This window comes from Etheostoma spectabile, unplaced genomic scaffold, assembly GCF_008692095.1.
Source record: "Etheostoma spectabile isolate EspeVRDwgs_2016 unplaced genomic scaffold, UIUC_Espe_1.0 scaffold280, whole genome shotgun sequence".
NCBI lineage: Eukaryota > Metazoa > Chordata > Actinopteri > Perciformes > Percidae > Etheostoma > Etheostoma spectabile.
Window position 1 is genome coordinate 373,129 of NW_022605578.1, and position 12,165 is coordinate 385,293.

Here is a 12,165-nt window from a genome sequence, read left to right on the forward strand (position 1 = left end):
GATGAGCTGCAGCTGGAACCCTGACTCCCGCACACCAGGCGACACTCCTGCAATTAAGGACAGAGAGAGGGGAGGGGGGGGGGCAGAGACAAAGCGCTACCAGCAGCAGACCTAACAATAAGTTCAAGTTCAATAAGTAAACCCCATAAGCAAACGACACATATATGGATGATTTTAAATGTTTTCATTGTGATCTTATTTTTCAACCTGGACCCTGTTTTGTCATGGATTTGTATTTAAGTAAATAATGTAAACAGTAATCTTCAAAATAGGTACAAACAGCGAGGATGTTGTAACCAGCTGCAGTGTAGTCTTGTAGGGCAAATGCACTTCCACTAAAAGTGTTGTTTTTTGCCACTGACAGGCACAGATTGTTACTACATTATGGAAAGATGGAGAAGTTGTTGTTATCTTGCCATACCTTTGTGTGTGACTTATTGATGTCAGGTCAACACAGTGACTTTAGCTAATAGCATTAGCTTAGCGGGGTGAAGTTAGTTTAATGTGCTTAAAATTTCTCCCAGTGTTAGGGTATATTGGAGAGCGAATTAAGACAGACGTTTTACGGTTTTGAAAAATCAAAATCACTAAAAATGACAATGGCATGGGGGAATAACTGGAATTGTTGTGTCTTTGTAAATTATAGTGTGTGGTCTAGACCTACTCTGTCTGTAAAGTGTCTTGAGATATCTTGTTATAAATAACATTTAATTGAATTGAACGTTCTTTAGTCTCACATTGCCAGACCTTCCTCCACAGCACTGCGGAGGAGGGTCTGGCTAGTCCACACAGCATTCTGGGATGGGAGAAAAACGTGCTCTGGTTTATTGGCTTTTCTTTAAACCAATCACAATCGTCACAGACTTATTTTGGTGGAACATGTGTACGTTCAAAAGTAGTTTTAGTCGTGCAACAGAAAACTCCGATTGGACAGATAGTCTAGCTAGCTGTCTGGATTTACCCTGCAGAGACCTGAGGACCAGGTAACCATAGTCCTCATGAATCCACCAGAGTTAAAAAATCCAACACAAATAAAGCGGAAGGTAACGGACATCGAGCTGAAAAGAGTGAAATCCAGCAGAATTTCTGACGGCACCTGACCCAAAGGCTCGTTGCTACCTTAGAGAAACGTCCCGCAGAAAGGAAATCAGAAAGTAAAGAGCAAAAGCAGGCAGAAGGCAGGATCTCTGCAGACACAGACTCTACGTCATACACTTCTACTGGGTCATAAATGATGATTAAGGATTACTACAGTATTAGTCTATACATTGTTTTTAAGAAAGAATTATACCTGTAAGTTGAAACAAGTTAGATTTGACATTGCAGTGATGTCACCAAATCAATGTTAGCACTGACATCTTAAAGTTTCTTACTTTACTGTAGTACTGAAATTACTACAAATTCTACCTACAATATGATAGGGCTGATAGATATGTATTATGTATGTGTAATGGAAAGAAAATAGTAGGTCAACACAAACACGGACTAAAAAGGAATAAAAACTGGAGCTAAATGGAAAGGCGACGTAATTTTATGTAGTTTACTGACGTACAACCACATTGTGCATTTTAAAGTCAATTCATGCCAGTTTGGGGTTAATTTTGAATCATCTCCTTAATTTTCTCCATCTGTTGAAAGCCTAACCGAGCGTGACGAGGTTTCGCCCGTTCACTTTTACGTACCCTTTAAGCTTTTAGTTTTTCTTCGTGCCCAGTTTCAGCCATAACTACAGCACACATGACCCTGGCAGAGGCATTAATAAAAACAATGTAAAAAATAGCGTTAGTCTCATTTGCTGTTACAGGTCATTTATGATCATCAGTAGGAAAATTAAACAGTTTCAGAATCATTTAAAGGTACAGAGCCCCAGAGGTGACATGGACGGAAGAAAAAACAAACAAATAACAAATAAAAAATAAATGTACTGGGGACAAACACTAAACTCGAGATCTTACAGAGCCCCAGAGGTGACAAGAAGAAAAAAAATTGAAAGAAAGAAAAAAACAAAACAAAAAACTACTTGTGGCCTACTGGGGACCAACTCGAGATCTCGACTTTCAAACTCTAGCTCTCAAGTTTAGTGTTTGTCCCCAGCAGGCTATATGTTTTTTTTTTTTTTTTAATATATTTTGTCCCCTCTGGGACTCTGTATAAAAAGTTACATATACACTTTAAACTAATCAAAGATAGTTCATGAAGCTGCAGTTCCAAAAACCATTAAGTCTTCTCCTCAGTGTGGTTTTAAAGATAGAAGCGCAGGGATGATTAAAAAGCAGACCGCAGTGTTTCCGTAAAGATAAAAATGTACAAATGGACACTTTTTGCCATGACACTGATAGAAAATCAAATGCAGAGAAGTGGGACTGTCTGCTTTGCACATTGTAACACACGATGAGTCAGGAAACTGCAGAAGAATAAGTCAAAGCAAGTCCAGCACTAACCAAGCAATTTGTCACAGATGACTGAGTAGATGGGTTAAACTTAATTAATATTTTAATGGGAAATTTACCTTTTGTGTGCTGGACTTTTAAGATGGATGAGTTGTGCAACCTGGCAGTGCGCTGGGGTTGAAGTCTGAACTGGGAAAACATTTGTTCTTCGGGCTTCCTCCTACTAGTAGGGAGGAAAGTAATGATAGCATCTTTGCTGATGATCACTAGAACTGTTTGTCCTTGGTTCATTATGAACACTAATGATAATTCACATGATTAAATCAATCAGTTTTATATGTCACATGAAATCCAACGAGGTATAATTCCAGTGAAATGTAATCCCATTAGCTCCTTCAATATGCGCATGATTCATCATAAATCAGAATGTGGCCGCCAGATCGGCACACAGGGAAAGAAATCACACTAATTTGCAAATGTGTAACCTCTGAAAGCTCTCAGTTCATTTTAGATTTCCAAGGGACGCATCAACGGTGCAGACCAAAATGTCTCTGGACGCAATTGGATGGACCTACAACTAATCGGAGCAAGAAAATATGACCTACAACTAATCAGAGCAACGGAAAGTTGGACATAACGGTAAGTGACACATCAATGGCGATTCACCCCTATGGCCACTCCTGAAAGCTCATTGGCCACCTCAGGTCTAGCTGGTCAAGTCCGTCAACACAAGAAACAAGAGAAATGCTCAATGTCAGCTGATCAATTGATTTAGGGCCAGTTTTACATTTTTAACTAACACAGTAATGGTCGTACTGAGGCTGTGAGAGCTGATTTCTGCTCAGCAGGTCAGGTGACCCATGAGATGAGCACGCTGCACCTGCTGCTGGTCCATGAAACAGGACGGTCCCAGTTCCAACAGCGATAACACAACAACTGTAGACAACTCCCAGCTGGACTGACAAGCACACGCCACTCTTTGGAACAACGATGAAACTGCTGGAAACTGTTGATTGAGGTATGGTAATTTAATGTTTAGTTATATCGTAGTTCCCTCTGAATGTGTAGGAAAACTTTAGCTAGCACTAAGTAGCAGCTACAAGTCAAACTACACTGCACTAGCTAGCTAGCTTAGCAGCCTGCAAACCAAGTTAAGCATTTTGTTTTTTTAACTATTTGCATACCTGTCAGGACTGAGGGTGTTTTTTGGAGCTAATGTTATATTTTTGGCCAACCAGTGTGTGAAATATAGTGTGACAGTCTAGATTTAAGTAGCTATAACACAAGCCGGGACTTATTTATTTGCTCTGTGATTTGAGAGCTGTCGAAAGACTTTTTTCTCGGGGAGATAAAGGACTTTTTGTTTGTATCAAGTAGCTCATCTTCACAGTTGACATACTTTTAGACGTTTAAATAGGCAGTGGCGGAGCAAACTACAGTCAAAGGCCACAAATGCCTGAGATGCAATATGTGTTATTAAAAGTGAGTGGTAAGAGTGGTAGTTGTGTAAAAATAAAATAAAAATAAACCTTTGTAGATCCTACAAATAGACATAATTAGGCAAGTTGTTGACACCTTACTTTATGACATTTTAATGGAGTCAAAGGTGTCATTTAGGGCCCCCCCCCCACAAACACCTGTATTTTGCACACTGATTCCAAACAAACTTTACAATGGTCCTGCTTGATGTTTGTAGTTATAGCTATTACTTCAAAGGGAATGGACTGACTGACTGACTGATTGAGTGACTAAATACATTTCCCCCAGGGTTAGGTTTAAGATAATAGTTATGAAGAGAGGAAAAGATATTCTGAGCTTCTTCTTCTTCAAAAAAGAAAAGAGCCAGCCATGGCTTCCACCAGCAGCCGTGAAAAGGCTCAGTCAAGTCAGCGGCCTAGGTACAGCGGTAGTGATCCTGAGTATTCAGTTAAGCTGTTCTAACTTATTCTTTAGGATGAGTTAAGAGCAGCTGAATTTTGCTACTCTAACTCGTGAAGAAACGAGGACCTTAATCCACTACAAGGAAATAGCTCTTAGAAAATTTGTACCCTATCCTGAACATGTTAAAATAATCAGTGATACTTGGAAATCATGGGTGAGAGAGGTGATGTGACATGCAGCAAAGGACCGGAATTCAAACCCTGGTCGGCTGTACATATACGCATTAAACTTTGCTTTGCCATGGCCACCCCACATTAGCGTTGTGTCCCATCTTGGCCACCCCAGTAAAAATGTCCTGGAAACGCCACTGGACACGTGCAAGTTGAGCGGTGCTGGGTCCATTTGTTAAGCATGAAAAAAATGGCAGACTGGTCACAAACTTCCTGAAATTACAGGAAAATGGTACACTAAAATGTTTTTCATGTGAAAACGAGAAATAGGTGATGCAGTAACAGAACCATGATTCATAATTGATCAGCACTGTCTAGTTTGATAGTTTGATCGGGGTTTGGTGAGCCTGGTGCGTTATGCTGGATGGACCTTCAAGGTGATGACGTTTTAAACCCGCCCCTTATTAGATAAATGGTTGTCATTGGTCAGACCAGAGTAGTTTGGCTGGAAATCTGTCTGAGCGGGAGAGGGTTCAGTCATATCTGCCAGAGCAAATGTTACCATGGTTCCCAAATTCCCAAAAAACTAAATATACACTGTAGATTTCTGAGCAAATGGCTTAATTTACAGTTGCCACCATCAGCAGCAGATGGATGTACATGCTGGCTCTGACTTACCAAACGTATGTGATGAACCATACATGGATATAAATGTAGTTTTAAGGAACAGCGTTGTTCTATTACTTAGCCCATACATTCCCCAGAATCTCGCTTCCAAGGTCTCCGACTTTGTGAAAGTAAAACAAAGCGACAGAGAAGGCATCCTGCGTGTTGGTAGTGCAGTGGAGAGCAAACTGATTTCACCCAAACAAATGACAGTTACAAAGTACCTAATAAAACATGGAGGATATGTGAAGCTGTGACAGCTGTAGCAAGTCATTTATTTACCCAATTCAGGTCAGTATACAATGCACTTTAGATGCATGTTGGAGCCTTGCTGAAATCAGTCGCATATCGCTTTTTTTGACAGATTGTTCTGTCAAAAAAAAAGCAGATTTGCCTTTATTCTGAGTCATGGCAACTCTAGTAGCGAGTGTGTTGGAACAAATTGAAGACGGACTAACAGCAGCAAGCCATTTGTCATGGATGACTGAGTAAACAGGGTAGTCTTAATGAATATTTTAATTAAAGCATTACCTTTTTGAACTTTTGGCTTCTGACTTTTCTCCCGGCTGTCTCCAATGGTCTAGGCATCATTCCTTATTAATAGGAAAGTCATTAGCGATGCTGACAAACAGTTGTGTACACACATGCACAGACGTGCATGCATAAGTAGACACACACACATACTGAGGCACTGATGCATACGCATTGTGCACTCATACACACAGAGAATGCGCACGCATATGCTGGAAACGGTCGTCGTCTGAATATCACTGTCAGCACCCAATTCATTTTTCACAGTTAAGCAAACAGTAAACGAGTTCATTGCATGCCTAATAGCAAGTCAAGCTCTTTTAAAAAAATGTTGGAGCAAACACACATGGAGGCTGGGAGGCATGCGCACACAAAGTCACAAACAAAGGCAATGTTCCCATGTGTGCAGACAAGCATGCACACATAATTATGCAGACCAAACAGATCAGCAGCTTAAAGATCTGTAGTGAATTTAAATAGAAAAAAAGCTGACAAAGCTGCTGTGGAATCTATCACATTACTATCATCATATGGTCCTCATTTTTTTAATAACTGCACAAGAACTTGTGTTTTTCTTGTATTCATTTTTATTTGACTAACATTAGACACATTGCAATGTCAGCAAAAACCACTGGTGTCATTATTAAAAGCTCCTTAGATTGGGTGCTATCCACTAAAACATTTATTACTATTTCATCTCAAGAGTAAATAAGTCACCGCTAGTTATGTTTTCTCTTTTTCTAGAAAAAGCATGTTAAGTAGATTTAAAAGAACATTTGGTAACATTTGGTAAATGAGCTTAATCAATTCTATAACAGATAGATAGGATGATGGATGGATGGATGGATGGATGGATAGATAGCATAAAGACAACAGCAAGGTTGGACTATTTCTACTTGTTTTAACACTTTGTTTTAACACTTTCATTTCCATACGGATTCAACAAACAAGATATAAGGTGTTCATTAGTAAGCTTTAGAGGGATAATAGAGCGATGCAAATTTGCAAAGTTTGGACTGAGCCAGGCTGTTGCCAGTCTTTGTGCTAAGCTAAGCTAACCGTATCCTGAGGGAGTCATCAGATTCCATAAGCTAAGATCATAATATCAGATATTTTGTTTGGTAAATTTGTTCAAAAGTACAAAATTTCCCTGTGAAATGTAGTGGAATGGAAGTATAAAGTAGCGCAAACTGGAAATACTATTTCAATACTAATTGGTAACAGAGTATTTTAAGTATTTTTTAAATACATGTCTGGAGGGGGACTTGTAGGTATGAGGAGCACGTCAGCAACGCATATAATTGACAGTTTTAGACTTTACAATATTCAAATAATATCTTCAGGTGCCACTTGAGGCTGCCAGAGTGCAGAGTCCTCTTGCATAGAAGAGTACTTCACTTTATTGTGTCAGGAGTTGCTCGCATCATCAATAGACTCAGGAGGCTTTACATACACTGGCAGAAAACCCAAGACATTTCACAAATTAGCCCTATTTTTTCCTCTGTCTCTCCATCCTCTCTTGAAAATTTGATTGGCAGTACATCACTGAGTATGAACATCACTGAATAGGAACACACACACACACACACACACACACACACACACACACACACACACACCCCACACCACCACACACTGTGCCTTTTGTCTATCCCAACACACCTCCCTGTTATCTCTGCGGTACCAGTATTTCCATATTTGGACCAGTGAATAATAATATGACTGGGGGCCTTTGGGAGTAGGCTGGGCTTATTATTGTGTCAAGACTCCTGAGTATAAACTGACAGGGTTATAGCATGCACGCACGCACGCACGCACGCACGCACACACACACGCACACACAAACATACACACACACACCAACACATGCCCTGTGTTCCTCTGTTTTTATCCTTTGGCTATAATACAGATCAACACCAGTGGGATTCAGTGTTTTATTATTATTATTTTGTATTATTTATTACCAGCAGGCATAGAAGCTAGCTATCATAAACAAAGTTTATTTCAAAGAATGTGTGTTAATGTGTTCAGCCAGAAAGGGATTTTAGCCTTTTTCTCATTTGTGTGTGCATGTGTGTGTGTGTGTGTGTGTTTTTATACACGCGCGAGTGTATTTTGCAGTTGTGTATTTGTAGTTTAATGAGAAGAATGTGTGTGTGCTGTTGATATTTGCATACATGTTCTAATATTGTGTGTATCTCTGTATATAGATTGTGTTCATGTGTCTGTGTAGGTGCCTGTGTGTGTCTTCTGAAAGAACTGAGAACTTAATCTAAAGATATCACACTAATCAGAGATGACCTAGATAAAAGTGATGAGAAAATCCAAAACACGTCAAAGAAGATAAATGCAATGTGTTTGTGAGAGATATTTGTAGATGGGAAATCATACTGCATAGCCATACAGTCGATGCATCCAGAGCAGTGGAGTGGACAGGGTTATATAATCTGACCAGAGTTCTGGCAATCCATGTTGTATTATATATTATGTATTATATAGTTTTCCCTATTCAATGCTGGGCTCTGTAAGGGATTCCAACACAAGGATGGAAAAGAAGCCCTACTGGTTGAGTCAATATAAACAATGAGCGTGATAATTAAACTGATTATATAAAAGTCTGAGGCACAACACTGTACATAATAACTTGAAGATGGAAGTAAGCTATGAGTCATTAAGAGAGTATAAATAAAGTGAATTAGGCAATCACATGGCAATATTTAATAGGAAAAGATATTTGAACTAAAAAACATTACCCCTTTGTGGCACATTGATTAATATGATTCTCATTTAACAATGAACAAGTCTCTTTATTGAACATAAGCGCATCACTGAGCCTTGAAAGGTTTCATTATATTCTTTATTTTAGAAATTCCAAATATTTTCAAGATGTTATTTTGACATTACTCTATATGAATGTTAAACTTAACAGATATATGGTGATACAAAATATATAAAGATACATATATAGATAGCTAGCTAGAGATAAATAAAGCAATTGACAGATAGCAAAGATAGACCAATTTATTCACAAATACACACACATACACACCACACACACACACACACACACACACACACACACACACACACACACACATCACACACACACACAAACACACACACACACACACCTTGTTTACCTTAATGGTTGTAGGATATTCCAAAACTAAAACCAATGGCCGCCCAGATAGCTCAATAGGTAGAGCGGGCGCCCATATATAGAGGTTTAAAACCAATTAAAAAGGACAAAACAATAAAAAGACCAAAAAACAGACCAAAGAATGGTTAAAGCCTATTGAATTATCTGTGTATGAAATGCACTACATAAAAAGCTGACTTGTTATACCACAAAAGCTAACCAAAAAGAGCTTCAATTTGAACATGTAGTAAAATTATCAGCTAATAAAGGTCCCATGGGATGAGCGTTTCACTTTATGAGGTTTTTTAACATTAATATGAGTTCCCCAATGCCCATGCCTGTGGTGCCCCAGTGGCTAGAAATGGTGATAGGTGTAAACTCGCCCTGGGTATCCTGCTCGGCCTTTGCAAACCCCCCCCCTCCTCAAAAGCTACAGACTCAGAAATGGCTAATACAAAGGAAAGCTCATTGTGGGACTGGCTCTAGTGGCTGTAATTCTGCACCAAGCTGATTGGGGAAAGAGACTTCAGATACGTATTAGGGGACCACTAAGTCTATATCAAAAGACTTCAGATACAGTATTAGGGGACCACTAGGTCTAATAAAAGAGACTTCAGATAGTAGTAGGGACCACTAGGCTATAAAAGAGACTTCCGATACAGTATTAGGGGACCTAAGTCTATAAAAAGAGACTTCAGATACAGATTAGGGAACCACTAGGTTTATATAAAGATACTTCAGATACATTGTTAGGGGACCAATAGGCCTGATAAAAGATACTCAATACAGTATTAGGGGACCACTAGTCATATAAAAGAGCTTCAGATATAGTATTAGGGGACCACTAAGGTCATATAAAAGAGACTTTAGATACAGTATTAGGGGACCACTAAGGTCTATGTAAAAGAGACTTCAGATACAGTATTAGGGGACCACTAAGGTCTATATAAAAGCCTCCAAAGAGCACCATGTCATGGGACTTTTAAGCTTTGAATTAACTTTGTAACTTTTTGTTTGAGGCTTAGACTTTAGTGCCTTTTAAACTTGTTGCTTTTGTAGGCTATTTTGCATTTGCATGACCGATCTAAAATGAGGATGTAGTGTCTGCAGAATAATCAGCTTTAAGGCCGTGACACACTAACCCGGTAACCGAACGTCATACAGTCTGGCGAGGTTGGTGACTCAAGTCTGTTCGGTGTGGTCCTAAGGGGCCATTGGAATGAGATTGTATTCGGAAGGAGCCTGAAGGAGCCACCATGACAGTCTGGCTTTGAATTTCCAGAGAAACCAGACCCACGTGACGCGTTTTTCCAATCAACTGTCTGTTTTCATTTTTGGGCAACAATACAGATTAGCGCCGCCTGCTGTTACGGAGACATATTACGTTTCGTCGCTTCAGTGTGTTCCGAGGCACTTTTTTTGACCAACTCCGGAAGACTGATCAGTCCAACTGCATATTCTGCCGAGGGTCGGCTTTCTGGTTGGTGTGTCAAGGGCTTTAGAGATGTTTTAGGAGGTAGCTGCAAGCAATCAGGAGACACTAATACCTATATTCACCAGTGTGGTGAATATTTGGGTTTAGTCAGGCAACAGGTTTAATCAGTCCCTCACCCAATCAAACAAGTTACTATTACTAAACAAAACACGCTTCAACAAAAGTAAGTAAAATGTATTTTATAGAGCACTTTTTTACAGATTAAAATCACTAAGTGCTTTACATAAAGATGATACATGATGATTAAACACAGTACACAATTCAAATCTCAAAGTAATACATGAAAAAGGAAGTGCTGCCAGGTCAACCAAAAGCATGTTTAAAAAGGTAGGTCTTTAACTGATTTTTAAAAGAGTCCACAGAAACAGCAGGAGTGTAAGGGTTGGGGCAAAGCATTCCAGTCTCGGCGATACCAACTCTAAAAATCGATTACCACGGGTCTTATGCCGGGTGCAAGGAACAGTCAATAGATTAAACATGTCAGACCATAGCGAGCGTGCTGACATATATGGTTGCAGTAGGTCGGCCACATATGTAGGTGCCTGTAAGTTAGTGTGAGACTTCTGAACTCAATACTATAGTTGACAGGGAGCCAGTGAAGATATTTGAGAACAGGGGTGACATTTTGCATTTGTCCTCAAATGGACTTAAGGCAATCACGGGCGGACATACTGAGTGCAGAGAACAGTGCATTGCAATAATCAATGTGAGATGATATAAATGTATGCAAAAGAATCTGCCACTATCCATCTGCAGTCATTCTGTATTTCCACTAAGTTGGCAAACCTACACACACATTAAGCAGGAAACTATAATTGCCACTGTTCATCATACCAACTGCTGTAATTATTATTAATCATATTTCTCCATATCTGTATACCTGTGTCTGTGTCCCAACAGGCTGCAGCAGATGGTTGCCCACCAACAGCCAGGGTCTGTCTGAGGTTTCTGCCTGTAAAAAAAGATTTTCTTCGCAAATGAGGTGCCAAATGCTTGCTCATGGGAAATTGTTGAGTATTTGTAAATTATACTGTGGTCTAGACCTACTCTATCTGTAAAGTGTCCTGGAATAACACTATATGATCTGACACAATAAATAAAGTGTAAGGCAACTTAATAATTTATAAAGTCAGCAACAGCTCAGACTAGTCATTCAAACACAGGCCAGTCAGACTGTCAACTGCAATTGGTTTTACTTTTGTCTCAGCCCCTTCCCAATTATCGTTCCACATGGCCAAAAACCCGTTTACAGGGCACTGAAAAGTGTAACTACACTGAAGTGTCCAGCTGTCCCCAAACCATCTTGAATGGGTTCAGGTCCGGTGACTGTGGAGGCGCAGCACTCCATCTCTCTCCTTCTTGGTCACATAGCCCTTACACAGCCTGGAGGTGTGTTTGGGGTCATTGTCCTGTTGAAAAATAGATGATGGTCCAACTAAATGCAAACCGGATGGGATGTTGCATGTCGCTGCAGGATGCTGTGGTAGCCATGCTGGTTCAGTATGCCTTCAATTTGGAATAAATCCCCAACAGTGTCACCAGGAAAGCACCCCCACGCCATCACACCTCCTCCTCCATGCTTCACGGTGGGAACCAGGCATGTAGAATCCAACTGGTCACCTTTTCTCAGTTGCACAAAGACACGGCGGTTGGAACCAAAGATCTCCAGCTTGGACTCATCAGACCAAAGCCCAGATTTCCACTGGTCTAATGTCCATTCCTTGTGTTTCTTGGCCCAAACAAATCTCTTCTGCTTGTTGCCTCTCCTTAGCAGTGGTTTCCTAGCTGCTATTTGACCATGAAGGCCTGATTCACGCTGTCTCCTCTTAACAGTTGTTCTAGACAAGTGTCTGCTGCCAGAACTCTGTGTGGTATTCATCTGGTCTCTAATCT

At 40.0% G+C, this 12,165-nt stretch overlaps 1 long non-coding RNA gene across 1 annotated transcript in view; it reads right to left on the reverse strand.

Moving 5' to 3' along the window:
• Positions 1–5,307, reverse strand: part of LOC116685980 (uncharacterized) — a 12,402-nt gene extending 7,095 nt beyond the window's left edge. Inside the window, exon 1 of the long non-coding RNA XR_004331100.1 lies at positions 5,297–5,307. This is a non-coding gene — a long non-coding RNA (uncharacterized LOC116685980). The remainder of the gene's footprint in view (positions 1–5,296) is intronic.
• Between the last annotated feature and the right edge of the window lie 6,858 nt (positions 5,308–12,165).